This window comes from Lepidochelys kempii, chromosome 6 (assembly GCF_965140285.1).
Source record: "Lepidochelys kempii isolate rLepKem1 chromosome 6, rLepKem1.hap1, whole genome shotgun sequence".
Taxonomy (NCBI): domain Eukaryota; kingdom Metazoa; phylum Chordata; order Testudines; family Cheloniidae; genus Lepidochelys; species Lepidochelys kempii.
The window spans coordinates 75,562,784-75,588,522 of record NC_136385.1 but is presented as its reverse complement, the minus strand read 5'-3'; the positions used below and the strand labels follow the sequence as shown (position 1 = coordinate 75,588,522).

General features: G+C 40.2%; 1 long non-coding RNA gene across 1 annotated transcript; it reads right to left on the bottom strand.

The window, feature by feature from the left end:
• Positions 1-254: 254 nt before the first annotated feature.
• On the bottom strand, positions 255-24,095 carry LOC140913101 (uncharacterized). The gene is made up of 3 exons (XR_012159470.1): positions 23,920-24,095; positions 1,959-3,884; positions 255-956 (listed from the first exon to the last, which is right to left on the bottom strand). It is a non-coding gene; the product is annotated as an uncharacterized LOC140913101 (long non-coding RNA).
• Between the last annotated feature and the right edge of the window lie 1,644 nt (positions 24,096-25,739).

The following is a 25,739-nucleotide window of genomic DNA, read 5'->3' as shown; positions in this document are numbered from 1 at the left end:
CCTTCTCTTTGTTAGACTCAAGCAGTTTAATATATTTAGCTTATCACTATAAACTTAAAGCATGTTTTCCAATCTTTTAATTGTTCTTGTGGCTCTTCTGTTGGGACATCATATGCTATGGGGCATAGTGGGGAGAGTTGCCCAAAATCTGGGAAAACTAACCACCACCCTGGGGCACACCTGAGAGGCAAAACTTTGTCACGCCTGAGCATTGAGTCAGTGTATAACTGTGTATAACAGTATATAACAGTGTATTTATAACAAAATAAAACTTTTATTAAGAGGAGATGGGACACAACATTAAGTTTGGAGAACATTGCAACAATGACTCAAGTATTCAAACAATAAGTAAAACACCTGCTCCACAGTATCTTGGGCAGGGGCCAGGCCAATTCGGGGTCTCTTGAAAAATCTCCCCCCACCACAGCCCTGGGGCTGGAGGAGCTCTTGCTCCCCACCACAGCTGGAGCAGGGGTACAGAGCTTTTCCGGTCGTGGGGCTGCAGCTGAGGAGGAGAAAGGAGCGAGTGGGGGGAAGAGTATGGGGGGAGTGGGGGCAGGGCCATGGGGAAGGGGTGGGGCTGTGGGGGAAGGAGAGGAATGGGTGAGGGGCTCTGGACTTGGAGCTTCTGCCAAGGTCGAGAGCTCTGCCACGGTCCCCGTGGGGGCTGAGAGCTCAACCCCAGCTGGGGCCAAGCTCTCTTCCCCCCCTCTGTTGCCCTGACCAAGCTCTGATCCTGGGCCACAGGCTGGCTGAGACCAGAGACTGTGGGTGTGGCCTCGGCCAGAAGAGGTGAGGCAGGAGGCTAGCCTCCCCAAGATTCACCCACCGCCCATGGAGCCAGGGGACTAGATTCTGGGTCTTCCATCTCCCAGGTGAGAGCTCTGACTACCAAGTTATGGATTTATTCTTGTGCTTGCTGTCTTTCTTTCTGGCCCAATGTTGAAGCTGTTCTGCTGTGGATAAATAATGAAAGAATCATCAGGCGAGAGAGAAGGATTAGCTTCTTGCTAAAAATGGCATAGGTACCTAACACCAAGAGAGGGTTTGCAGCTGAAAATTCCAAGAGGAGAGAGGTGCTTGCCTGGACTTAGGTACCGATCTCCAAGAGAAGGGTAGGACCACGAACATAACTCACATTGGCTAGTTTAGGTGAGGTGCCACCTAGTGTCCTGGCTTTTGTGAATCCCATTCTGAGGCACCTCTCTCTCCCCATTCATAATATTCAGCACCTAGGCAGTGAACTCAGGCTTTGCAAATCCCAGTAATTTTCTAAGTGCCTAAAAGCCATTCTGAATCTAGACCAGTGTTTCTTATATTGTTTAATTAAGAAACTAAGATTTGTAATGGGGTCTCCAAAACCCACACAGGGCTAGGACTCAAAGAGGTTAATGGCCAAGCTTAGAAAGATGGGATGCATTTGGCTCCTGTTAGAAATGTCATGCATAGAAGGAGACTCCTTCACCTGGATGGAATAATCAGGAGAGGAAATACTGATAAAGGGGAAGAAGCAGCCTTTAGAAAGTTGAAGGCCTTGATAAAGGAAAGGCTCTTTTTTTGGGGGGGGAGGGGAGTAATCCTGGAGAAAATTGGATTCTACAGGCCTGAGAGCTATAACCTGCTCAGAAGAGAGGAGGAGCAGTGGGGCTTCCCTAGGTGATGTTCAGGCCACAGGCTGCTCATCCACTTAGCGAGTGGAAAGACTGGCCATATTTCCCCAAGATGAAGCATATCCTGGGGACTCATCGTACAGTGTGTCTCCCACCCCGAGCTGTGTTCACAAACTGAAAGTCTGGTGAATGGGAGAAATTCTTCAGACCTCCATAAGGAAAACCTGGGGAAGAACTCAAGAACTCTTTCTGGAACTGACAATGGTCTGTATCTGGCATGGGGTTCGGCCCTTGACCTGAATCTTTGGATTACTGGTTTGATAAAAGAGGGTTTTCCTCGAGCCCTACCCTGGGTCTGTTTTTCCTTCTGTTTCCTGTTATTTCCAGTCATCCCTTTCTCAGTGTGACTACTGTGTGAGGCCTAAAGAAATATAAAATGGCCAGAATAAGTGCTAGAGGCATTTAGTTAATTTAAAATAAAGAATAAAAATTAATGTTTAATATACAGAGTTAAAAAGAGTGAGATAATATGAAACAATTGAGAACTTTTTTGAAATTATTGATGTTCATGAAAAAATACTCAGAATATCATAAAAACCTTTTATAACTAAACAAATTTCAGCTTGTGGTACATAGACATAATGGAAAAATGTCTCAGCATTTAAAACTTGCATTGAGGATGAAGCCCCCAAGATTGGACAACATGACAATGAATCCACAAGGGCAGGAAATGAATAGTTAGCACATGAGATGGAGGTGTCATGATCCAGATCTGTCCATCCATCTCACCACTAATGGAATATTTCTTGGTGTGTTTTAGTGCTCCCACTCTTGGGCACAGCTAAATTAGGAAACGCAAAAGCACAAGAAAATGAAAGAATAAGAGTTTGTTAAATATTCTGAAGCTTCAGTTCAAGAATGTGTGGTGGTTTGGGTTGGTTCTTATTTTATCCAAACTATTTGACCCTTCCCTGGACACAAATGGCTACTTTCTCCAGGAAAGAGTATTCATATCTTATAACTTTCCATTGTCTTTTTTTATATATAAAAAAGTTGGGGTAGGGGGGAAGAAAGAGTGGAAAGGAGGGAAATTAAATACAATTCCTCTAAGTTTAAATAGTGTTAAGATTTTATCACAAACCAGCAAGAGCTGAGAAATTTTGGTTTTACAATTGACTATCCTTAATTCATATGTTTTCTGAAGCTTTCCAGTCTCTCTCCTGTTGGTAGTGCTAAAGTCTGTATATGAAATTATCTTTCTAACTAGCAAGAAGGAATGTGAGTTAAGTTTCTCTACTTTAACCTAAGAGGTTCTCTTCCAAATAAACCCTACAAAACAAGTCTAACCAAAACCCCATTCTTTCTGGATCTTGTTAATGCATTCTGGTGGCCTTGGATTGATTTCTAATTCTTCTCTCATTCTCTCCTTACCAAAATCCCACAAAATTTAGTAAATTTGGCAGTCCTAGAGCATTCTTAACTGAAATGAAGATGAATGAGCATAAAAAACAAACTTTTTCTCACTTCCCCAGTGGGGAGGAGAAAGGGTGAATCCTTTTTGAACACATTTTTAAAAAGTTAGTTCTCCAGCAGCAGAAGGGTAATTGACTGCAATGTAACGATCTGTGAACATCATTAGACTTCGTACAGTTACCTTCATAAAAGGACTTTTTCAGTCCTTTATAAAAACAAAGGGGCTGATTTCTCTCCTCATTTACCTCTGAATAAATCAAGAGCAATATTATTAAGATCAACAGAATACAGCAGTGTTACTGAGAGCAGAATCTGGCCCATGAAACTTAAGACTGCTGCTGTACTCAGGATGGACAAACTGAAGAATAAATTTTCTGAATAGCACAGATATCCCCTGTGTTTGGCAAGGTAAATATTTCTAAATACGTTCATGCAGATACATATTCTGCTGCCTACTTCTTCTATCCAAGAAGGCCTCAGGAATTGCTTGTTACCACTGGCCCTTTAAATGGTACTCTGGTCATTATGCTCTGAATGCACTGGGGAATTGAGAAGCTTGCTAAAGTTCTGGTTTTGTAGATTGTACCTTAAGCTCTATTCCTATTCTTCATCAAAATCTTCATCCCTCACCCGTGTGCACCAATTTTTCCTCCACCATAGGCTGCCAATGGCATTGTTGCCAACCCCATGCTACATTCTTCTGGTGCTGTAGAACCCTTGCAGTTTTTGTTACTGTCCAACATCTGGAGGTGGTGTTTTCAGAAGTCATATCATGGTTCATAGTTATCTGTGGTGGATGCACTGCAGATAGGGAGTATTTATATAATGTTTCACATGCAACCAGTATTTCAGAGACATGTTAGCCAAGGGCTAAGTCATTCCTTCTGCAGCAGCAGGGATAAAAACACAGTGGATCCCTGTCTGAAGGTAGGAGTGCTGCTTCAGCTGCTTTTCCCCCTAGAACCCTGCTCTTGCTTCCCCCCTAGAACCCTGGTAGCTTCATTGTGGGCAGGAGCAGGCTGTGACCCTGGAACTGGGGCTGGGGAGGGGAAACAGGTACTCTCTGCATGTTCTCCCCAGAAAAGCATGTGGTGTCCACTTTTCCATGATGTGGAGTCCCTACTAAGGAGGGAGTCCATGGAAAGCAGCCAATTTAGAAGTTGTGCTGGATCCATGCTGCCAGGGAGTTGGGAAGGGACATGGAGAGCTGTGAGAGTGTGGCAGTATGTGGTCTTTGCTGGTGTTGCACAACCTTAGAGTTGAGTGGAAATCCAAGGTCAGTGGCTTTGAGAACTAAATATCCGTTTATGTGGGGTGTGTGGGATACCCCCTAAGGGAATGATACTGAGGAAAAACTGCAACGGAAACTTTATGGAACTTCTTGTTCCCTACATAGATATCCCCCCCCCCCCCCCCGAGTAAGGGGATCTGAGCACAACTAGATGTTCTTTTGTACCACTAAGAGTTAGTGCTTGCTGGACCTGGTTCAGTAGCTTTCATCTGTACTTTATATTGACTTCTATTTTTCTAACTGCTGAATGTACATGTAAGAAAAACAACTAGCATGTCTAGTTTCTCTGAATGTACACAAACAGAACATACACACAGATACTGTTTACATGTTTATATATGGGCTCACTCTGCAGAATTTAATCTCATAAAGTTTGGGGCCAACTGGAAAATTACAAATCCAGGTTCAGATTTTAACACTCACAAAACTTGAGTGCTTGAAACCAGGGTTCTGGTTTTTCCCTTCGCTAATTTCCACTCGCTATTGATCAGAATTGATTTTGCAGAAAAATATGAATTTCTTTGTTTGTACAACTCTTTGAATATAAAACACTATGTAATTGATAGTATTATTATTATATTCTGTTTCCATAGCATGTAATCATTTGCAAAAGGGTTTACTCACAAGACTTGCCTTTAAATGTTGCATAATTAATTGTTAGGGGTGAGAGAACATCCTGGTGTTTTGGCTTTGCAAAACCTCTAGTGTTTTTTTATTTTTTTAGTTTTTAGTTTCAAATTCTGTTAAACTTTTGAGTTTTGCCAGACACTTTTTCTCTTAAATTAAACCACAGTTTTTAAAGGAAAATGTAATTGCTTCCTCACCCCATGTATTTGTAGCTAAACGGAATCTTGTGTTATGCAAACAATAGCGATTCTTGCCTGAAAGTAATTTGTGCCTTGCTTGTAGAACTAACCAGGGACATGAAATAGAGACCTGTGGCAGCTCAGGATTTGCACTTGAAATCCTGAATAGACTGAGCTGAGTGGAACTGAAACCTCAAATGATTATTTTTCTGTCATAACTTCAAGTTCTAAATATAGAACGCTCTATTATTAAGAGGGTCCTAAACTTGACAAAACAAGTTCTCCACTCCCCACTTTATATTTTGACTGTTATACAGAAACAGTGATGATGGATTTGATTGTCCATGGTAATGTTTGTAGTCCTCCACCCATAAGCTGATATCAGCTAAAGTAATTTCAGGACTGATGAATAAATGTGACGACTGATGCTTGTTACCTGCTTCTACACTGGTAAACTACAACAGTACTGAAAAATTTGATGCATTCTGTCTTACTCTGCCTTTGGACATGGTATGGAATGTTCCAGGTTGGGAAATTAGCTTCACATTCACCATAGTACCAGTAGAGGTACACAACAGGGAAAGCACTAAAATGCCATGTGGCTATAAAAAATGATCGGCCCTCCCAGTAAGTCATTAGATAATCCTATTTGTGGAGTCATGAAGTGAGAGGCCGTGATCGCCCTAAAACCCAACTAGCTGCTTGAAAAGACTGTGGCTCCTAAATGACTTCTTTAGCTATTTGCAGTGTAATATTTCTTCAGACACATGTTGTAGTACTGTACAAAGACCTTGGTTATGTAGAGTTCTCTATCTTCCTTGAATATTTTCCCTCTTCCTTTCTAGGTCCAGAACTATCTCTAAAGAATCATTGCTGCAGTAAAGGAAATGATTAAAATTCCTCAGAGAAAGGTAAATATTGGTTTTAAATGTAGGTTCAGAATGAATTTAGATTTTACAACCTACAGGACTCATCATCCAACACTCTCCATAGTAGCATTTCAGTTCCCCAGAAAGAATATTTGTCAGTAGAAATATATTATTTTGCCAGGAAATAACTGATTTTGAGTTATTAGATTCCAGCTGTAGCTGAGGCAGGGAGGACAGGAAGCATTCACAGTTCACTGTAAATTTACCACAAGATTTTCCTAATCCTCCATTTACAAAGGTAATGTAAATGATGGATTGCAGAAACTGAACTACAGGTGCAAAGATGTGGGGCCCTCCATTAAACAGTGTTTTTTTTTTTTTTTTCTCTCCTGCTGGTCAGCTGAGCTCACTGTGAGCACAGGAATTTCATTCTAACCTCCCACAGCTCAGTTGGAAAGAATCATTTGCACAGTTATATTTTGAAATAGTTTTGTCTAGTTTCATATTAACCCTACTAAATAAGATGCATGTTAGATATTAATTCAAGCTGGGGGGTATGTTCTCTTCTTGTTGAGTGCACATAACTTCACTCATTACTCAACAAAGTCTGGCCTAGACCAAAATCATAGATCAAAACGCCTCTGAGCTCAGGGAAGTTCAGATCCAAACTTTGTGTTCATATACTCATTGAGAGAACACTAGACTTCATATATATATATATATATATATATATATATATATATATATATATATATATATATATATATATATATATAATAGAAAATTCAAACTGGAAAAAATTAGTCTTCAGCAGGGGTGGGCAAACTTTTTTTGGCCCGAGGGCCACGTTGGGATTGCAAAACTTTATGGAGGGCCAGGTAGGGAAGGCTATGCCTCCCCAGACAGCCTGGACCCCGCCCCCTCCCACTTCCCACCCCCGACTGACCCCCGCAGAAATCCCAACCCATCCAACCCCCCTCCTTGTCCCCTGACCGCCCCCTCCTGGGACCTCTGCCCCTAATCGCCCCCCGGGACCCCACCCCCTATCCAACCCTCCCCAGTCCTCATCTCCTGACTGCCCCCCGCGAACCTCCGCCCCATCCAACCACCCCCTGCTCCCTGTCCCCTGACTTCCCCCTGGGACCCCCTACCCGTTACCCAACCCCTCACCACGCTGCTCAGAGCAGCAGGAACTCGCAGCCGCGCCGGCGTCAGTTCGGCCGGAGCGCTGGTGGCACAGTGCGCTGAGACTGTGGGGGAGTGGGGAACAGAAGGGGAAGGGCCGGGGGCTAACTTCCCTGGCCGGGAGCTCAAGGGCTGGGTCGGACGGTTCTGCGGATCGGATGTGGCCCGTGGGCCATAGTTTGCCCACCTCTGGTCTACAGTGTATTAATTCCTGGAGCTGGCTGAAAATTTTTCATCAAAAATTTTTTTTTCAACAGAATAGTAGGTTTTTGACTAAACAAAACTTTCCAAGTGTCTGCTTTCAGCCCAAAGAGGGGAAAAATCCCATTTTGAAATGCTGCTGCAATGACTCATGGGAGTTGTAGTTCAGGTGCCTCAGACCTCTATTCTTCTCTGTTGGTTGAGTTTCTCAGGCAGTCTTTATCTCCAATTTTTCTGTGGGGAAAAAAACACATTCCCTGACCAGCGGCCATTCATGTCTAATTTACCAGTTCAAATTCCACCCTGGTCAGCAGTAACTGAAAGATGTTAATATCTAATAGTTGTCAGGTGACTTTTGTGCAATGAGTTTGTTGATCCAGTTAGAACTGGACAACTGCTATCCTGAACACCCTTCTCTACACAATTAATACTTGATAGCAGTTTTAGCAGAGAAGCCTGGGACTGAATGGACCATGGAGACTGAACTAACTTCTCATCTAACTTCTTATCTTCTCATCCTCAGCCCGCTAGGTCAGGGATGAGGTATATTAGTGGAACAATGTGAAGGGGTGTTCACTGCTGCTGCCCGTGCTGTGTATGATCTATGGAGAAATAGACATCTTCATTCTTCAGGTTCTGACAAATCAGCACTTTTAAAATGAGTTATTACACTCACAGAAAAAGTTTTAAATAAATAGTGATGACTGTTGGCAAACATCCTGCTGCTCAGGTCTGTCGAAAACTTTGACAAAATTTGCTGGAGCCTTCTGAGCTAAAGAAGTAAGCCCTAGCTGTGAGAAAATAACAGGCTGCAGAGTGGCTGCGACAAATACTGAAGACAGTCGTGCTGACCACACAAACTAGATCTTTGTATTACTCAAGGCAATGGAAAGTCCAGCCCATTGTTCTTTTCATGGTATAGTAATGAAGTTACATCACTTGCAAAACCTGATGAGAAAGTGAGAAACAATGGGATGCACCCATTTTTGGAAGGCTGTGCTCATCTTTGCTAAAGGGAAATAGATTATGTGAGGGCAAACTTTCCTTTAGTCACTTTATTTCCATATTAGATGGTCTTTCAGAGCCAGTGTTGTCCTCATGATTTTTTGAACACTTGGAAGGTGTCAGTTTTTATCTTCCGTATTATCTTATGTCTTAGAATCATAGAACTGGAAGGGACCTCATGAGGTCATCTAGTCCAGTCCCCTGCACTCAAGGCAGGACTAAGTATTATCTAGACCATCCCTGTCAGGTTTGTCCAACCTGCTCTTAAAAATCCCCAAAGGTGGAGATTCCACCACCTCCCTAAGCAATTTATTCTGGTGCTTAACCACTTTGACAGGAAGTTTTTCCTAATGGCCAACCTAAACTGACCCTTGTTGCAATTTAAGCCCATTGCTTCTTGTCTGATTCTCAGAGGTTAAGAACAATTTTTCTCCCTTTTCCTTGTAACAGCATGTTATGTACTTGAAAACTGTTATCGTGTCCCCTCTCAGTCTTCTGTTCTCCAGACTAAACAAACCCAATTTTTTCAATCTTCTCTCATAGGTCATGTTTTCTAGACCTTTAAGCATTTTTGTTGTTCTTCTCTGGACTTTCTGCAATTTGTCCATATCTTTCCTGAAATGTGGCGGCGCCCAGAACTGGACCCAATACTCCAGCTGAGGTCTAATCAGTGTGGAGTGGAGCAGAAGAATTACTTCTTGTGTCTTGCTTACAATATTCCTGCTAATACATCCCAGAAGGATGTTTGCTTTTTTTGCGACAGCGTTACACTGTTGACTCATATTTAGCTTGTGATCCACTATGACCCCCAAATCCCTTTCCGCAGTACTCCTTCCTGGCACTCATTTCCCATTTTCTATGTGTGCAACTGATTGTTCCTTCCTAAGTGGAGTACTTTGCATTTGTTCTTATTGAATGTCATCCTATTTACTTCAGACCATTTCTCCAGTTTGTCCAGATCATTTTGAATTTTAATCCTGTCTTCCAAAGCACTTGCAACTCCTCCCAGCTTGGTATTATCCGCAAACTTTATAAGTGTACTCTCTATGCCATTATCTAAATCATTGATGAAGATATTGAACAGAACCGGGCCCAGAACAGATCCCTGTGGGACCCCACTCATTATGTCCTTCCAGCATGACTGTGAACCACTGATAATTACTCTTTGAGAACGATTTTCCAACCAGTTATGCATCCAACTTGTAGTAGCTCCATCTAGGTTGTATTTTCCTAGTTTATGAGAAGGTCATGCGAGAGAGTATCAAAAACCTTACTAAAGTCAAGATATACCACATCTACCGCTTCCCCCCTATCTCAAGGCTTGTTACCCTGTCAAAGAAAGCTGTCAGGCTGGTTTGACACGATTTGTTCTTGACAAGTCCATAATAAGGTTATTTATCACCTTATTATCTTCTAGGTGTTTGCAAATTGATTGCTTAATTATTTGCTCCATTATCTTTCCGGGTACAGAAGTTAAGCTGACTAGTCTGTAATTCCCTAGGTTGTCCTTATTTCCCTTTTTATAGATGGGCACAAAATTTGCCCTTTTCCAGTTTTCTGGAATGTCTCCCGTCTTCCATGACTTTTCAAAGATAATTGCTGATATCTCAGATAGGATGCATTTCATCAGGCCCTGGTGATTTGAAGACATCTTAGTGAAGTGACTTGTGTAGTGTTTGTCTTAGTTGTAATTAGTACATGGATTTACTCCTTTTTGAATGAGAAGAACAGCTGGATCTTTTTTTCTTAAGGAAATAACATGCTATTAGAGGTAAGAGATGCATCTCCAATATAATCTTCATGAAATAATATTTTCTTCCTGGGCAGCAAAATTCATGCTAAAATATTTGCACTTGAAAAGCAAGAGGAAAATAAAGTAAGGAACCTAAGGCTCTCCAGCTTTTCTTGGAGCTTGTGGAGGGGTGTGATTTTTTTTTTTAAATTGCAGTTCAACTACCTCATTTATCCAATTCAGTTCTGCAATATTTTCCGCTTCCTTTAGCTGAAAATCATTAATATTAATCCTCAGCTCAATTTACTGTATACCCAAAAATTCAATGTGAATGAAAGAATCTGGATCTCCATAACTCACACATCCTTCCCAGTCTGCATATGAGATGGGTGGGGGTTTTTTATGCCACCTTTCAGTTTATTTTTGTTAGAGGCACTAATTCCTAAAAAAAAAAAAAAAAAAAAAAAGTGACTTTAGGGCTAATAAATGGTACCAGATCAAAAGCACTACAGGCTGGCATTCTATGTTTATCCACATATAGGTATGCACATCGGCGATGCAAGCTTCTATCTTCTCCTCAACCCTTATTGAGATGGACAGTTTCTAGGGGTGAGTTCATTTCCCATGCTCAGTCAGTCTTCTTGGTCTCTTTGTCGAGACTGCCAACAAAGATGCTAATTGTGATAAGAATACCTGTGTACTAGAAGTTACGTTAAGTTACTCATTTCTCATAACTCTTTTCTCCAAGGATCTCAAAGCACTTAATCATGTTTTTATCAATGGCATGATTTTATAGACGAGGGAGCAGAGGCAAACATCTTGTGAGTTGCCTAAAGTGGAAATGCAAAATTGGGAATAGACTTCCAATCCCTGTTGTGGTCCCTAGGCAACTTCATCGCTTAAACAACCCTTACATAGTAACAATTTCAGTTACTTCTAACCTGGACTGGATTGACCTAGAAATGATAGACTCTGTACCCTGTTGCCCTTCTGCTGAGTTACTTATATCAAGGAAACATAAAGTTGAGACCTCTGAGTTGCCATTATTTGTGCTGCTTAAATTCCTTGGCCTAGCAGGTGCGGTATAACAACATGGCTGTTAATTTCCTCCATGATATTGTTTTTGTGACTGAGGCATTAGACTAGGAGACCCAAGATTGATTTCCCAGCTCTTACTGAGTTTGCGTGATTTGAGCCAGATTGCTTAATCTCCCTGTGCCTCAGATCCTCATCTCTAAAACAGGAAAAATAACTTATTTTCTCTGGGTAAATTCTTATATCTGTGACTATCAGATGGTCTCATAAAGCTGTTGCAAAGAAGTAGTCCCATATTACTATCTGTATTATATAAAGTCAGTGCTACTTATCAGATGTCAGAATGATAGTGATACCACTTAATGGTATTAATCGTTAAAAAAATGTTTTTTAAGTCAAAGTGTAGTTTGGAGTTCTGCCAATTTTGCTTACTTTTGGAGCAGAGAAATAGACTTCTGTAATTATTTTAATATTCTGAAACTTTCCCTACTTTTCTTTACTTATATTCGCATCCCTAAGAAGCAACCACTGGAAGGACAGGAGGAGGCTAGGAGGGGACAGATAGTATTCCCTTGAAGTTTTTGACTATCCCACTGATATCCACTTCAGACTGGTTTCAGGAATCTTGTATTTTCACTTCTGGTCTCCCCACATCACCTCCTTCAAATAATTTTGAAGCTGCACCTCTGCCAGGAAAGGGTCCCTTTCTGATTCTTCAAATAGCCAACAATATTGAGACGTGTAGCTGGGAATGTATGCCGACGTTCATACCAACATTATCCGGTAGGTGGCACCAACACACAGTTAAAAATAAAGGAAAACATTCCCTGAACCTTACTATGTAAGAGAGGTCATTTTAGAAGCAGTATTTTCATAAGGGGCTCTTCAGTACACAGAGTCCAGTGTGCAGACTGTTTTGTTTAGGACTCCAGTTTGCAGTGCCAGTGAAAGTCCAAAGATTCTAACTTTGGAGCTGCTGCCTGAAGATTGTCTGTACTGAGATCAATAACTCCCCACCCCCCTTTCCCATTGTCTGTCCTGGGTAATAGTATTTAAGGCTGACTGGTGTTGGCAAACTCTGGAAAAACCATTTGGGTTGTACATTCAGAATGCACAAGAACCTGAATTAATTTGAAAATATTTCTTCTTTCAAAATTTCCAAAGAAAATCCACCAAATGTAATTTAAAATGATAATCTAAATATTAATTGAATAAAAATAAACATAAAATACTCTCCCTTTCATCCAGCCCCCCAAATAACCAACAAGAAACAAATGTAACTAATCAGCTCATCAATCCACTCACTACAGGAGCATGTCTCCTGCCTCCAAAGCATTTCTACTTTCCCATGGGTTCACAGATGTCTTCCCTTTATACCATATCTACTCCTGCCCATTATGGGCTTTTGTCATTTTTTGTTGTATTCTTTCTCTGACTTATGGCTTGATCCTGGCAGGTGCCAAGCACATCAGCTTATGAGAGGCCATCAGCCCTTAGCTCCTACTGATGTTAATGGAAGTTGAGTAAGTTCAGGATCAAACCAGTTCATTTTAAGTTCCAAGGAGCATGAGTAGGGATTTCTTTTGCTTGTGGAGTTCCATGTGCAGCTATGGTTTTACATCAATATGTATTAATAAAAGTAATGGTATTCATCTAAAGCTAAATATGGCTGGTATTTCTATTAGTGTTTACTGTTTTTCTTTGCCTTTTAATTCCACAGGCCTTGAAATGCTATTTGATTCAGGGATTTTGTTTTTAAAATAAGAACTGGTCGCCTGTGGTATTTCCACCATCTTGGATTTGAAATACCATGGGAACACTAGATCTGTGTTTCTGCTGTGTAAATGAATCCCTAAGGCAATAGAAAATCTTCTGAAAAATGTAAATGCAAATATTTGAAATACAATTATTAGACCCTGCCTCCCCCTAAAAGCAACATGCAACTTTTTATTGAAATGATTTTTTTCTTTTTAAATGCAATTTTTCTTTAGCAATATACCAGAAAATAGAGTGTGGTCATTGGAGGTTTTTGGGGCAAGAAAACCTGCGATTTAAGTTTTAAAAATGTTTCCTAAGCACACCCAGAAGTTACAAGAGCCAGACTGAATTTGCAAATGGATGAAGTTCCATTATAATTGCAGTACTTCAATAACAAATTTTATGCTGACTATGTGGCTCAGGATTTGAGATGCTGGGATGCCCCCATGGAAATATTGATACCTCCAAACTTGGATGTACTTGACTGACCCTGGGGAGAAGCCCACTTAGAAAACAAATATTCAGATCCTATGATGAGGTCCATTGAAATGCCTACAAATAAAAGAAAATGGAGATATTTGGCAATAGCCCTTTCACTTTACAGTATCAACAATGGTGTATCTCTTGCTATCATTCCGAGAGAGAGAGATGTGACTGCACATATTACATTGGACGTTCTAAGGGCCAATCCTGCTCTTATTGAAGATCATGCCAGTTTTTTCAAATGCTTCTAGAGAGAGTGGGCTTAGACCCTAGCACTTCTGGGAATTGCACCTCAGTAGGACAGTGAATGGGCATTGCACATAGATAAATACTGGGTACTGAAATACCTGCACATCCTTAGCTCAGGATTAGAAGAAACAATCACTTGTGACATGTCTGTATACACCCCACAAGAAGTCTGTGCCAGACAGAACTAGGAATACAACACAGATCTCAGACCTAGTCCTGTTCCTTACATCTAAGACCATCTTTGTTTTCCCTGATGAAATCCGTTTTGGTAGACTCAGCAGCTAGGTCAATGCGTTTCACTTTCCCAGCATCATTATGTGTTAGTTTATAAGCTCGTCTGAGCCGGGGCAGTACCTTTAATGTGTAAAGCTTACATGCTGCAAACATTAAAGTGTTTGTAAAGGTTCTAGTGCAATTGGGCCATGATCATGAGTAAGGCCTCTTGGGGACTAGTGCAATACAAATACCCATCACCATTGTATTGGTCACTGAATTGGCCAGGAGACTGAACTATCCTCTTGGTTATAGTGATGGTTCTTCCAGAGCAAAGTTGAAGCACATTATTAGATATGGGGAAATCTCTCACTGCCACTACAGGACAGAGGCTTTCTCCAGGGCTGTTGAGCCAGCATATTTTCCCAGCTCTAAATGAAATTCATTTTAAACATTACTTGTCATACCAAAGCTGACAATTTAAAGACACCATCATGAAGAGAGCTGCCTCTCACGGTTCCATTAAATAACCCAAACCTTGTATTTATTTTATGGATTTATTCCTATTGAGCCATGTAATCTTCTGCACAATAGTGTTATTGTAATAGCATCCAAAATGTGCTATGTGCTGTGCAGACATGAGTAAATATGGTACCTGCCCTGAGGAGTTTATAAGCTAGCAATTGTTAGACTGCATGTGAAATTTTGTCTTCCAAGGGGAGTTGCTAAAATCCTCAGTCAATCAAATGATCTGATTGTTTTGGACAGACGTTGTTGGATGAATTGTAATCAATGAGATAAAGTCACAGCTTTCCATGGGGGCAAAATGTGGTGTTGAAAAGGAGGCAAGTGTGAGACATAGAGCATATAAGTATTGTAACACTCACAGCACCTGGGCATTGATAGGGATAGTCTATTTTTTTCCCCTCTCGGCATTGTACATTTGTTTTGAAAAATATGCCAGAAGGTGGGAATAAATGTTGCCCCTTCTCCACAAGTGCTGTGGGCCCTCTTGCATGAGACACAGTATGATTCTGCTGTGTGTACACGTAGGGACAAAGATCTGGGTCACCTGCAGAAGCCACAGGGGAGGCATACTACTGAAGTGTTGGAGAGGGAACAAGATCTAGTGATTTGATATAGGGAGTTGGAGTCAAGAACACTTGGGTTCTTGATGCTCTATTACATACATTGGGCAAGTCATTTGGTCTTGCTTCTGATTTTACACCTACTTTACAGCATTGTAACTCTACTACTGACTTCAGTGAGTTACTCCTGGTATACACTAGAGAAATTGGAATCATGATCAAGTGCTCTGTATCTCTTTCTCCATGTGCAAAATTGGAATGTTAATACTAGAAGTAGGCTTGGAGTCATGTCTGAATACACCAAACTCAAGGAATGAATCTAAACTTTGTAGCACAGATGTAACTCTAATTAGGACTCACTTCCTTTTATCACGTGGGTGTTGTGGTTGGTATTAATTAATCTTTCCCAGACTTTTTGAGGCTGTAAATTTCTATATACCAGAAGTATTGTACTAGCTAAAATGAACTGTTACCCCAAGGCACCTCCAATCAACATCATTCCTTTTTGAACTGGTTTTATGGAACTGCTGTGAAAACAAGTTGTTTTCTGTGAGTCTCAGATGCAAAAAGCAGCAGGATTGGCATCCATACATGCCATGCCAGGGATTGTGGCCTTTTCAATAACTAGGTTACATTGTGTTTGTAGTTTTAGAAGTTAATATATAGAATAAATGATAGACCCTGAAGTACAAAGACCTATAAATACTATACATTGAGAGTTCTAATGACATCAAAATTAGCTACAAGAGCAAAGTTCAAGGTCTTTTTGTTGTCACCAGAACCTCATGATTATAGTGTTGTTCACAGTCTCTTCCTGTTTCATATGTTTAATTTTTTTTATATAATACATGGATCTGGTTAGCAATTTTAGTGAAAAACAGTTTTCTAACAGAGAAATATTGTGTTACAACTAAAATTCTAACTATATTGTCTGTTTTTATAGAGAGGCTTAACTAATGGTAATTGGAATCAAGTGTACTTGACTGAATATGACAGTTCTGTCTACAAGGAATTAGTGTCTCAGCACAGTCCCTTTACGTTTAATACTCTCAGAAACAAAAAAAATTAGAGAAGAAAAGACCTGCTAAATCCTGTATTCTAGCCCACTTCCAGTGTAGAATGTTTCTTATAGCACATTTTCTAGTGCCCTTTCCTATCTTACTGTCAATGTAAAGAGAGCATTTTTAGTAGTTGACCAAATTTCAATACAACTGAGTCCAAACCCTTATTCCTGACTTGGCCTAGAACCTGAACCCCAAATTATAGTCTGTTTCTAATCTGGGGGAGGGATAGCTCAGTGGTTTGAGCATTGGCCTGCTAAACCCAGGGTTGTGAGTTCAATCCTTGAGGGGGCCATTTAGGGAACTGGGGCAAAAACTGGGGATTGGTCCTGCTTTAAGCAGGACGTTGGACTAGATGACCTCCTGAGGTCCCTTCCAACCCTGATATTCTATGATTCTATGGTGCCATCTATGAACACTATCTCTTTGGCCAATTTCTACTGCATTTATGGACATGAGGAGAGTAATTGTTGGTCAGCTATAATGGTCTGAGTTTCAGATCAGTAGCTGAATGACAGGCACATGCTAACACTGCAAACAAACCAAAATTTAGGCATGAAAGCAAATGATCAAGCCCAGCTTCTGCATTGCATATTTGAGATAATGTGGACACACTTAAAAGTTCATCCTGGCTTTAAAGATAGTACTGGTTCTAGTGGTGTATTCTCCATTGAAGTACATGAAACATGGTAGGAATCAGTAATACTTCTAATACTGGAATGAACTTTTTAAATGTGCCCACTGTAAAATCTGTTTTACCCTAACAAATGTAAGAACCACACCCCATATTTTCCAATCTTGTAAACATCAATTCCATGTTTATTTTAACTTTACACTCTCCTTGTAATACCTGCTGCTTTGTGCCCTGAGTGACTCATGATTTTGAAAGACAGAGGAACCTGCCTAATGCTATATGCACATTTAAAAAAAACAAACCCACATGATTTTAGCAGTCAGATTTATAAAAAACAGCAGCTTGAGTGTAATTATCACCTCTTGTCCTTTGCCTTCTGTGTTTCAACTTATGTGAGATGGGAGACTCGAAAGAAGAATTGTACTGAGGACCAAAGCTGTGAGTGCCCCTGTCAAAACAGGTTAAGAATTTGAGATGTGAAATGGGACATAAGAGCTACAGTTCAGAGTCTGCCAAAGAATTGCTGTTTTGTCTCTTTCATTAGGCTCAAAACTGCCATTGTGAGTCCTGCAGGTATCCATTCTCTTCCATGATATTGGGAACTGAGACTAGTGGCGATCATGCCTAATGAGACTGGGTGGATTTAGAAGGGAGAGGTGATATCATTTTAACAGAGAAGTGGAAAACCACCAGTTGCATGGGAGCTAGAAGTGTTCCAGTATTTTAAATCTTTCTTCTTCTTCTTATTTATCTTACCGTGGCACCTCGAGGCCCCAACCCAAATCAAGGCCCCATTGTTCAAACATGTAGACCTTGCTCTGAAGAGCTTACAATCAACGGTTTATGCAATAGGTAAACAGGGATGGGCAGGGAATGTTAATGCTAAATAAAGGATGGCTGGACAGGCTCAGTTGAGTTCTGATATTTAACTATTCATGCTGTATAAACAGGCCTAGTTCAAATAACTTTTTATGGGACAGATCTGTCCCTTCCCTCTATAGGTGTATGTGGCCTAAAAGGCATCAGAATTGGTCAGGCTCTACTGGGAAGGAGAGGCAGAATATGTGGGGACTGTGGAGTGAGTTTGGATTATGCTTTGTAGGAGTCTATCCATGGCACTGCACAAGGGATGTATTTGTGGCATAGCTGCAGTGATATTGGGGTAACACCCATTGATTTCAACAAGTTATGCTGAATTTACACTGGTGTGAGAGGAGATTCAGGTCCAGCATAATTAAAAGCCTGCCTTAGATATGGCACATTTGCTGCTATTTATTACAGTTCAGAAAAGTTGGGAATTATGTTGGTTAATTACAAAAAAAGATAGACAATAGCCCTTTTCACTGGGTGCTAAGGAGGGCTAATATTCAGTCTGTATTACTTAGTGACAACTTAATGGAGCTAAAAAGATTATGCAGCAAGTCCAGCTGTGGATAACTTTTGAGTGCTGCACACAGTTATAGGTTTGTGTCTTGCTATCTTATCCATAACTATAATATTTACTAAACACATAGGTGAGATCACTTATCTGTATATGTAAAAGGCAGTTTATAATAGCTATAAGAAATGCACTTCATGGTGATAACTTATTGAGTGAATAGACCACAAGGCCTTCGGCCTTTTGCCTGTATCATGCTACCCAAGATTTGCTTTAAAGATGGGCCCATACAAGAACCATTCAGCTGATTCCCTTGTGTGAAGAACTGGGAAAGGTGTGTGTGTGGGGGGGTGGCTTTATTTAGGGCCATTGTTTTATCTTTCCTGCCTGATTTCTTGTAACTACCTGTTCGATCTAGTTATCCACTCAGGGAGGGTAATATCCCAGAGGTACACTGAGGGGCACATCTCTGTGATATTATCCTTCCCGAATGGTTAGCTGGATCAAATGGGTAGTTAAAATAAATCAGGCAGGAAAGGTTAAACAATGGCCTGGATAAGGAACGTTCCTTCAAACAATAGGATCTGCCCTTCTCTGGCTCTGTGGACCCTTTGGAAAAATAATTCATACTTTGGTTTGGGTAAGCTGCTTCTGTGGTCACTGCACACTGTTCCTGTCCACAAGCTCCTGAATGAGAACTCTTGTGGGTGCCAAGGCCATTGGGCCTGCTAAGGAAAGAGGTTGGCAACCAGGAGCAGTGTAACCAGAGACCCAGACAGAGAGTGGTTGGATTGCTAGATCCCACCCCAAAGTGAGGTGGAGTCGGGGCCTGACAGGGTCTACTTGTGAGCCTCAGAAAGGGCAGCCCACCCAAGCATTGTGATATCCTGTCTGAAACAATCACTTGTTTGAGATAAAATGGAACCTAGATGTGCAATAATCCCTGGTTTTTCAAAACGAAATCCACACTGAGGTTTGGTAAACCAAAGCCACCCTCCGTTTTGCCCATCTTTATTTGGAATGGCCAATAAAATGCAATAAGCCAAAATCAGAACCATTTTCGAGCAACTGCTTCACCTTTCCCTAGGCCACAGTGATTTGAATGAAATGAAACCTGAATCCACAACCACCCCAGCTTTGGGTTTGGTTTTGTAAAACCCAAACCCAACCCAAATCACTATTAAAATCACTGCCAAGAAGGCACTGCTTTTGTGTTTTTCTTGCATAAGTACTGCTGCACTACACAGTACCAATTTCAGCAATTTGTCTTACAGCAGTATATTTAGAATGTGTGCTGTTACTCTGATGGGGAGAAAAAGTTCATCCTACTGTTGGCAAGTGTCATCATAGCCAAAGATTTAGCTCAAGAGTACAAGCTGAAGTGTAACATACTTGTATTTCAAATCATGGTACTGAAATTAAATGCATCCATGATTTATGATAAACATTCCCTGAGGAAATAGTAACTACAAGTACACATGTCACAAAGCGATACTGTAACAGGATATCTTCCTCCGCTAGGTAGAAGAGCATTGTTAACCACTAGACCACATGGCTGTGAATTAATCTTTGTAAAGATTCTAATACCTTACCCATGATATGGTACCGTATCTATTCTATCTGAATGAGAAAAGAGGTGGACACCACTTTTCTCACCTTTCTTAGAAGAGCTCTCTTCTTGAAACTGTGTTGCAAGCATAGTTTTATCTCATTTTTGGAGGGATTACAGAGGATGAGTTTCTTTAATCTTGGGTTGAGTTGTAGTTTTGTTAAAATGAACTGCTTTGATCCATTAGCCCAGGTACTTAACTGGTACAAGTCACAATGGAAGTCTTTCTGTGGAATCGGAATGAATTGTAACTCATTTCTTAGAGACGGGTTTCAGAGTAGCAGCCGTGTTAGTCTGTATTCGCAAAAAGAACAGGAGTACTTGTGGCACCTTAGAGACTGACAAATTTATTTGAGCATAAGCTTTCGTGAGCTACAGCTCACTTCATCGGATGCATTCAGAGTTCTCTCCAAATGAAAGCGTATATCCATTCTATCTTGCAAAACTCATCTAGGATTATTAGAAAGATTCCTAATAGTAGAAATTTCTTCCAAGGTTAACAGAGCTTGTCTTGTTTCCTGTCCGTTAGCCCCTCACTTCTAGGAGGCCCCCTCCACCATTTCTGAATTAAGCCTTTGCACATTAGACAGTAATCTCTGATGTGGAATTTTGTCAAGTATTTTCTGAAAATCCAAGTATACAATGTTCACAGCATTCCCTATGTTTGTACTGGCAGCAGCATGCTCAAACAATTCCAACAAGTAAATGAGGCGTGACCTTCCCTTCCTGAAACCACGTTGGCTATCCTTAATTCAAGTTGTGGTTTTCCGACCATTCCTCCATTTGATCTTTTAAAACCATTTCCAAGACTTTCCCCACAACCAATGCGAAACTGCAATAATTAGTCTATAATTTCCTGGTGTGCTGTATCTATACATTCTAAAAATGGCCTTGTGTTGGCTACATGCCATGCTTCCATGAGTTCTTTTCAGTTGTCTGTTAAAAACCTTCAGTTCCTACCAGGGTTTCTGCAGCACTAACTTTTATTAGGCAGTGAGCTACTTGTGTCTTATCACTCATACAAGTCTGAGAACTGTGCAGTGAAATGTTAAGGAGAAAGCAAAGACAAAATGCTTAGATAATAAATGCATTTTCATTGCAGAATACAAGAATTAATATCAAACAGGTGCTGAAAAATCCTGAATATTGTGATGAAAATTTACATCCATTCAGAGCTGGATGAAACATCCAAAGTTTTGCTTCCTAGATTATTGAGGTTCAACCAATTCTTGGTCCTGGTGAAATCTATGGGAGTCTTACTGTAACAGGTACAGAATTTGCCCAGTTGAAACTACAGATTTCAACAAAAAATTCACAAATTAAGCCCTAGAAGAAAGTGTCCTTTTGATTCCTACTTCTTTCCCCCTTTATTCAGTAGAAATATTGCACAAGCGTGGCAGAGCTCATAGGTCCAAGCCTATAGCAAATTCAAGAAACAATGTGCATTTTGGAGGAAGATCCACTTAGCTGGTAGGAAAGGAGGCATGTGGAAGTAAACAAATAATCATTTTTGGCATAGCAGTCATTCAGCGATGGACAGGAGTGTGGGGACACATCTTTGTCTCTTCATTAATCCAGCCATTATGTTTCCTTTTACCAGTTCTCTCTGCAAAAGAGTGACTAAGCACAGAATATGAGTGACACACTTTTAGGTTTCATCTTTGTATACTGAAGACACAGAAGTGCTTTCCTTCAAAACTGGCCTCTAAGTCATTACTTCAGTAATACTAAATACCATCATTTTTCCTTTGCTGTCATTCTTATTAGCCTGTTGCAGTAAATTTCAAGGACCGAGTAAAAGTCATTCATCCTGAAGAGGTGTATCCTCCTCAGATTGCTGTGTAGTTACCAGTTCTGGCCAAGGGATGGTCATTGATATAATATCAGATATATATGTAAGAAGAGGACATGGCAAACGGAAAAGCATATAGGTGAATAGTGGTTAAAAGTTTTGACTTGTCTTCATCTATAGACAAGGTGTCTAGCAGCAGCTTTGCTGCCTAATAATTCAGGAAGACAGCACTTTCTTTGTTTTATACTCTGCTACAGGTTTTATTTGCAACCATCAGAGCTAATATATATAGTACTTTGTATATATGAAATTGTTGTGATCAAAGATTGCTTTCGTTTCAGTATACGATGTCTACGGACATTATACACTATAGAGTGCTGATTTCTTCACCTTTTCAGCTCAGTGAGCAATAGTAGATTTCCATTGTCCAATGGCCTTTTTCTTTTTCTAGCACTGGCATTGTAGTAGACTGATATTTTTTAAATCAGTGGGCCAGCTGATCTGACTCTGGCTGCTCTAGAGACTGAATAATGGCTATTAGATTTGAACAATTTTCTGATTTGTAGAAATAGGCTTTGGTATAGACACAAAGGGCCTGTCAAGTTAAAGAAAGAGAGTCACTTATAAAAACAGGTGAAATGAAGGTTGCTCACAGCAGTGCTAACCCTTCCGGAAATTGAGACTTGAAAATCAGGGAATGCTCAGTTATGGTGCTGCCACATATTCTATAAAAAATACTTTAGCTTTAAGAGAAACTACAAGACAGAAATTTAAGAAAACCAGGAAATGCACAGTTAAGGTAAAGCTTCCCGCAAAACATACCAAGACAACCTTAATTCTGCCCCTTCATTGTGTCATGAGCAGAGCTGGGAAAAAAAATTAGTTCAAAACTTTTTTTTGGCAAAAAATACATATTTGGTGACAATGAAACGTTTTACGTCTCATGTGAATTTCACTAAATTGTTCGTGTGGAAAGCCATACAGCAAAAACAAACCAGAAAGTTGAAATGAAACATTTTGACTTTTCTGTTTGAAAGGACTTCTTGTTTAGAAACTACCTCCAATTCTATCTGTTAGGATATAGATATTCAGGCCTGTCTGTAAAGGCCTACACTCAAAGAATGTAGGTGTATTCTTATCACTTGGCTAGTGATAGAGGTATAAAAGAGAGAATCAAAATCACTGTCTGCTGGTGTAAGGGCCTTCTCTTACTGTGACAGTCTGAGGCCCTGTTCTTAGGCTAAGGCCTTTGGCTAAGCAGCAGAGGCAGCCATAAGCTGGGAAGCAAACAGTCACATCCTTACATTCCAAACTAGTCACACTGAAATAAGGTGCTATTCGGCTGTTAGGAATACAATCCTGTCCTGATAGTTCCTATCACCTCCAGAGAAAGGGAAGTGCCTAGAAAATGTAAAAGGAAACTTAGTTTGATAGCATCCTGTCTGGCAAGAGCTCACTTATCAATAGCTGGGATGTGAAATCGTCACTTCTGTATTGTCTTGTCATTATAGTTCCCACTTTGCTATTGTTTGTCTGTATAATCTCTGTCTGGTTCTGTGATTGTTCCTGTCTGCTGTATAATTAATTTTGCTGGGTGTAAACTAATTAAGGTGGTGGGATATAATTGGTTACATAATCATGTTACAATATGTTAGGATTGGTTAGTTAAATTTCAGGAAAATGATTGGTTAAGGTATAGCTAAGCAGAACTCAAGTTTTACTATATAATCTGTAGTCAGTGAGGAAGTGACTGGGTGTGGGTGGGGGTGGGCATGTGGGTGCGTGAGATGGGAACAGGGAATGGGGGTAAGAAAATTGGAATCATGTTTTGCTAAAGGGGGAAATGGGAACAGGGAATGGGAGTAAGGAAGTTGGAATCATGTTTGGCTAAGGGTAGGAATGGGAACAGGGACACAGGTGTAAGGCTCTGTGGTGTCAGAGCTGGGAAGGAGGATTCTAAGGAAGGAAACTGGAATCATGCTTGCTGGAAGTTCACCCCAATAAACATCGAATTGTTTGCACCTTTGGACTTCGGGTATTGTTGCTGTCTGTTCATGCGAGAAGGACCAGGGAAGTAAGTGGGTGAAGGAATAAGCCCCCTAATATTATCTTTAAAAAAATTCCACCTTCTTTAAAATCAAAGTAAAATATTTAATTTTGGGGACTTCTTGGTTTGCCAATAATTTAGTTTTAGATTTGACCTGAAACAACTTTTTTTTTTAACTGAAAATGTATTTGCACAGCTCTAGTCATGATGGACTCCTCTTCAGAGTACCTTATCCCTCCATAACAAACATAGCCATAATAACAATGTCTCTTACAATAGGGTCCAGTATATTACAAAGTACAAACAGTATGAAGCAAGTGCTTCAAGTAGCCACTTTCTATATGTTTGGGCACATCATGCTCAGGAACAGTATTCAAAAAATAAGATCCCGTGTACTCACAGTTACTGCTCCATAATCTTACGTTTTTGGCTTCAGAAGGGTATCTTTGGAAATATGTATAATGACTTTACTTTCTGGAAGAATACCAGTAGTGGACAATCTCTGAAATTCAGCTTTCACAGGGAAATAGGTCTCCAGATCTGGTTGTCAGTCTGCCTAGAACAAATGTGTTTTTGCAAGTCTTGATCAAGAGGAGGGGACACATGACCTAAGGTGACTGATAAACAGCATGAGAATTTGGCTGAACTCTATCTACATGACACAGTTGCTGCAGTTGAAAACAACAGATGAGAGAGAGTCCTTGGGCCAAATCATGAAATTGTAGGGCAGACCTAGTACAGGCTGAACTCCAACAGAAGTCAGGAAGAGATTTGTCTGAGCAAGAACTGCAGGATTTAATCTCTTAAGAGAGATCTTGGGTTCAGAGGAGTTTTATACCTGAGGACTCTCCCATTATTGTGCTACTAGCTGCATGTTGGTAGTATGATGTTTTACAATAGAAAAATAATTAGAACAGAGCTTTGTATATCACATTCTGTGATCAACTGTTGTTTTTTACTTGCAATGAAACAGGAACTGAAGAAAAGCAAAACGCATAGGGAAAATAGCTAATATTTTGGAAAAGTAGAAAATCTTTCTTCTTATTTTTGTGATGGATTAAATTAAAACTCATAGTTGTGCATATGATATGTGCTGGCCTTTCGCTATTGCAAGTTTTCATGTTGCTTGACCCTGTATGAGCTAGCTGGTTGTTTTTTGTTTTGTTTTTGAGCATCAAATTACAATCACTATTCTGAGAGTAGTAGTATAAAGTTTTTTCTAAGTTATTTTTTGAAGGGCTGAATTTGTCTCCTTTTGGCCTATGGATATAGGTGCTAGGCTGTTCCTTTCTATGACTTCTTTTTTCATTTTACAGTAATAGTAACTCAGTTCTTTTTTAACTGATGCAGAGAGCCCTCTCCTCAGTAACCACACTGGGAATTTTGCCAGAGCAAGGATGTTACAATGAGGACTAGATTTTGTAAAGTCAGAATATGAAAGGGTTTATGTTATGCACTATATATCCTAATGCTGAGTACTTCTTCCCACCCTCTTTTATTCATTTCTCTCTTCTCCTCTCCTGATGCAGTGCTGTAATAGCCCAGTACACAACCTAATAAAATATTGGAATGTAGAATAACAAGCGGCAGATTTGCTATTAAAAAGACATTTGGCATTTTTAAAATGTGTTCAGTATTTTGGATGTCTGGACAGAGTTGATGGCACATTACTATATAGTCCTCTAAAAGTATGTAAAAAGCTTCCTGGCATGTAATATGGTCATGAAATGTGGTCTAGCTTTTAAATTAAGAGATGTGTTTAGCAAAAGAGTTAACTCATCCTAATACTGAGAGGAAAAATATGTGATCCAGATTAGAAATGTGCTGAAACTAGACACTAGCTGAAAACATCTCTGTCCTAATGATGTTTCATACACACTGGGTACGAGAGGTGACCAGACTGAATCCTGCACAATCCCACATTAAAACCACCTGGGAGGAAGAGCACAAATGTTTATTACTGATCTTTAATCTCTTAGAGAACAAAATAATTCTACTGAAACTGATTTTTCCATCAAGTTTTGAGTGACTTTTTTGGTGAATATACTATTTGTTCTGAGAATGTACCTTCTATGACTGTATCTGTCTTGAGCAAAAGATAACAGCCCTGTAGTCTTATTATGGCTACATTGGGCAGATCAGAACTGTAGGGCCAAATTCATGGCACTGCACTAGGGTGGCTTAGGGAAGGATTTGACTTGTACTATCCAAGTACAGTTT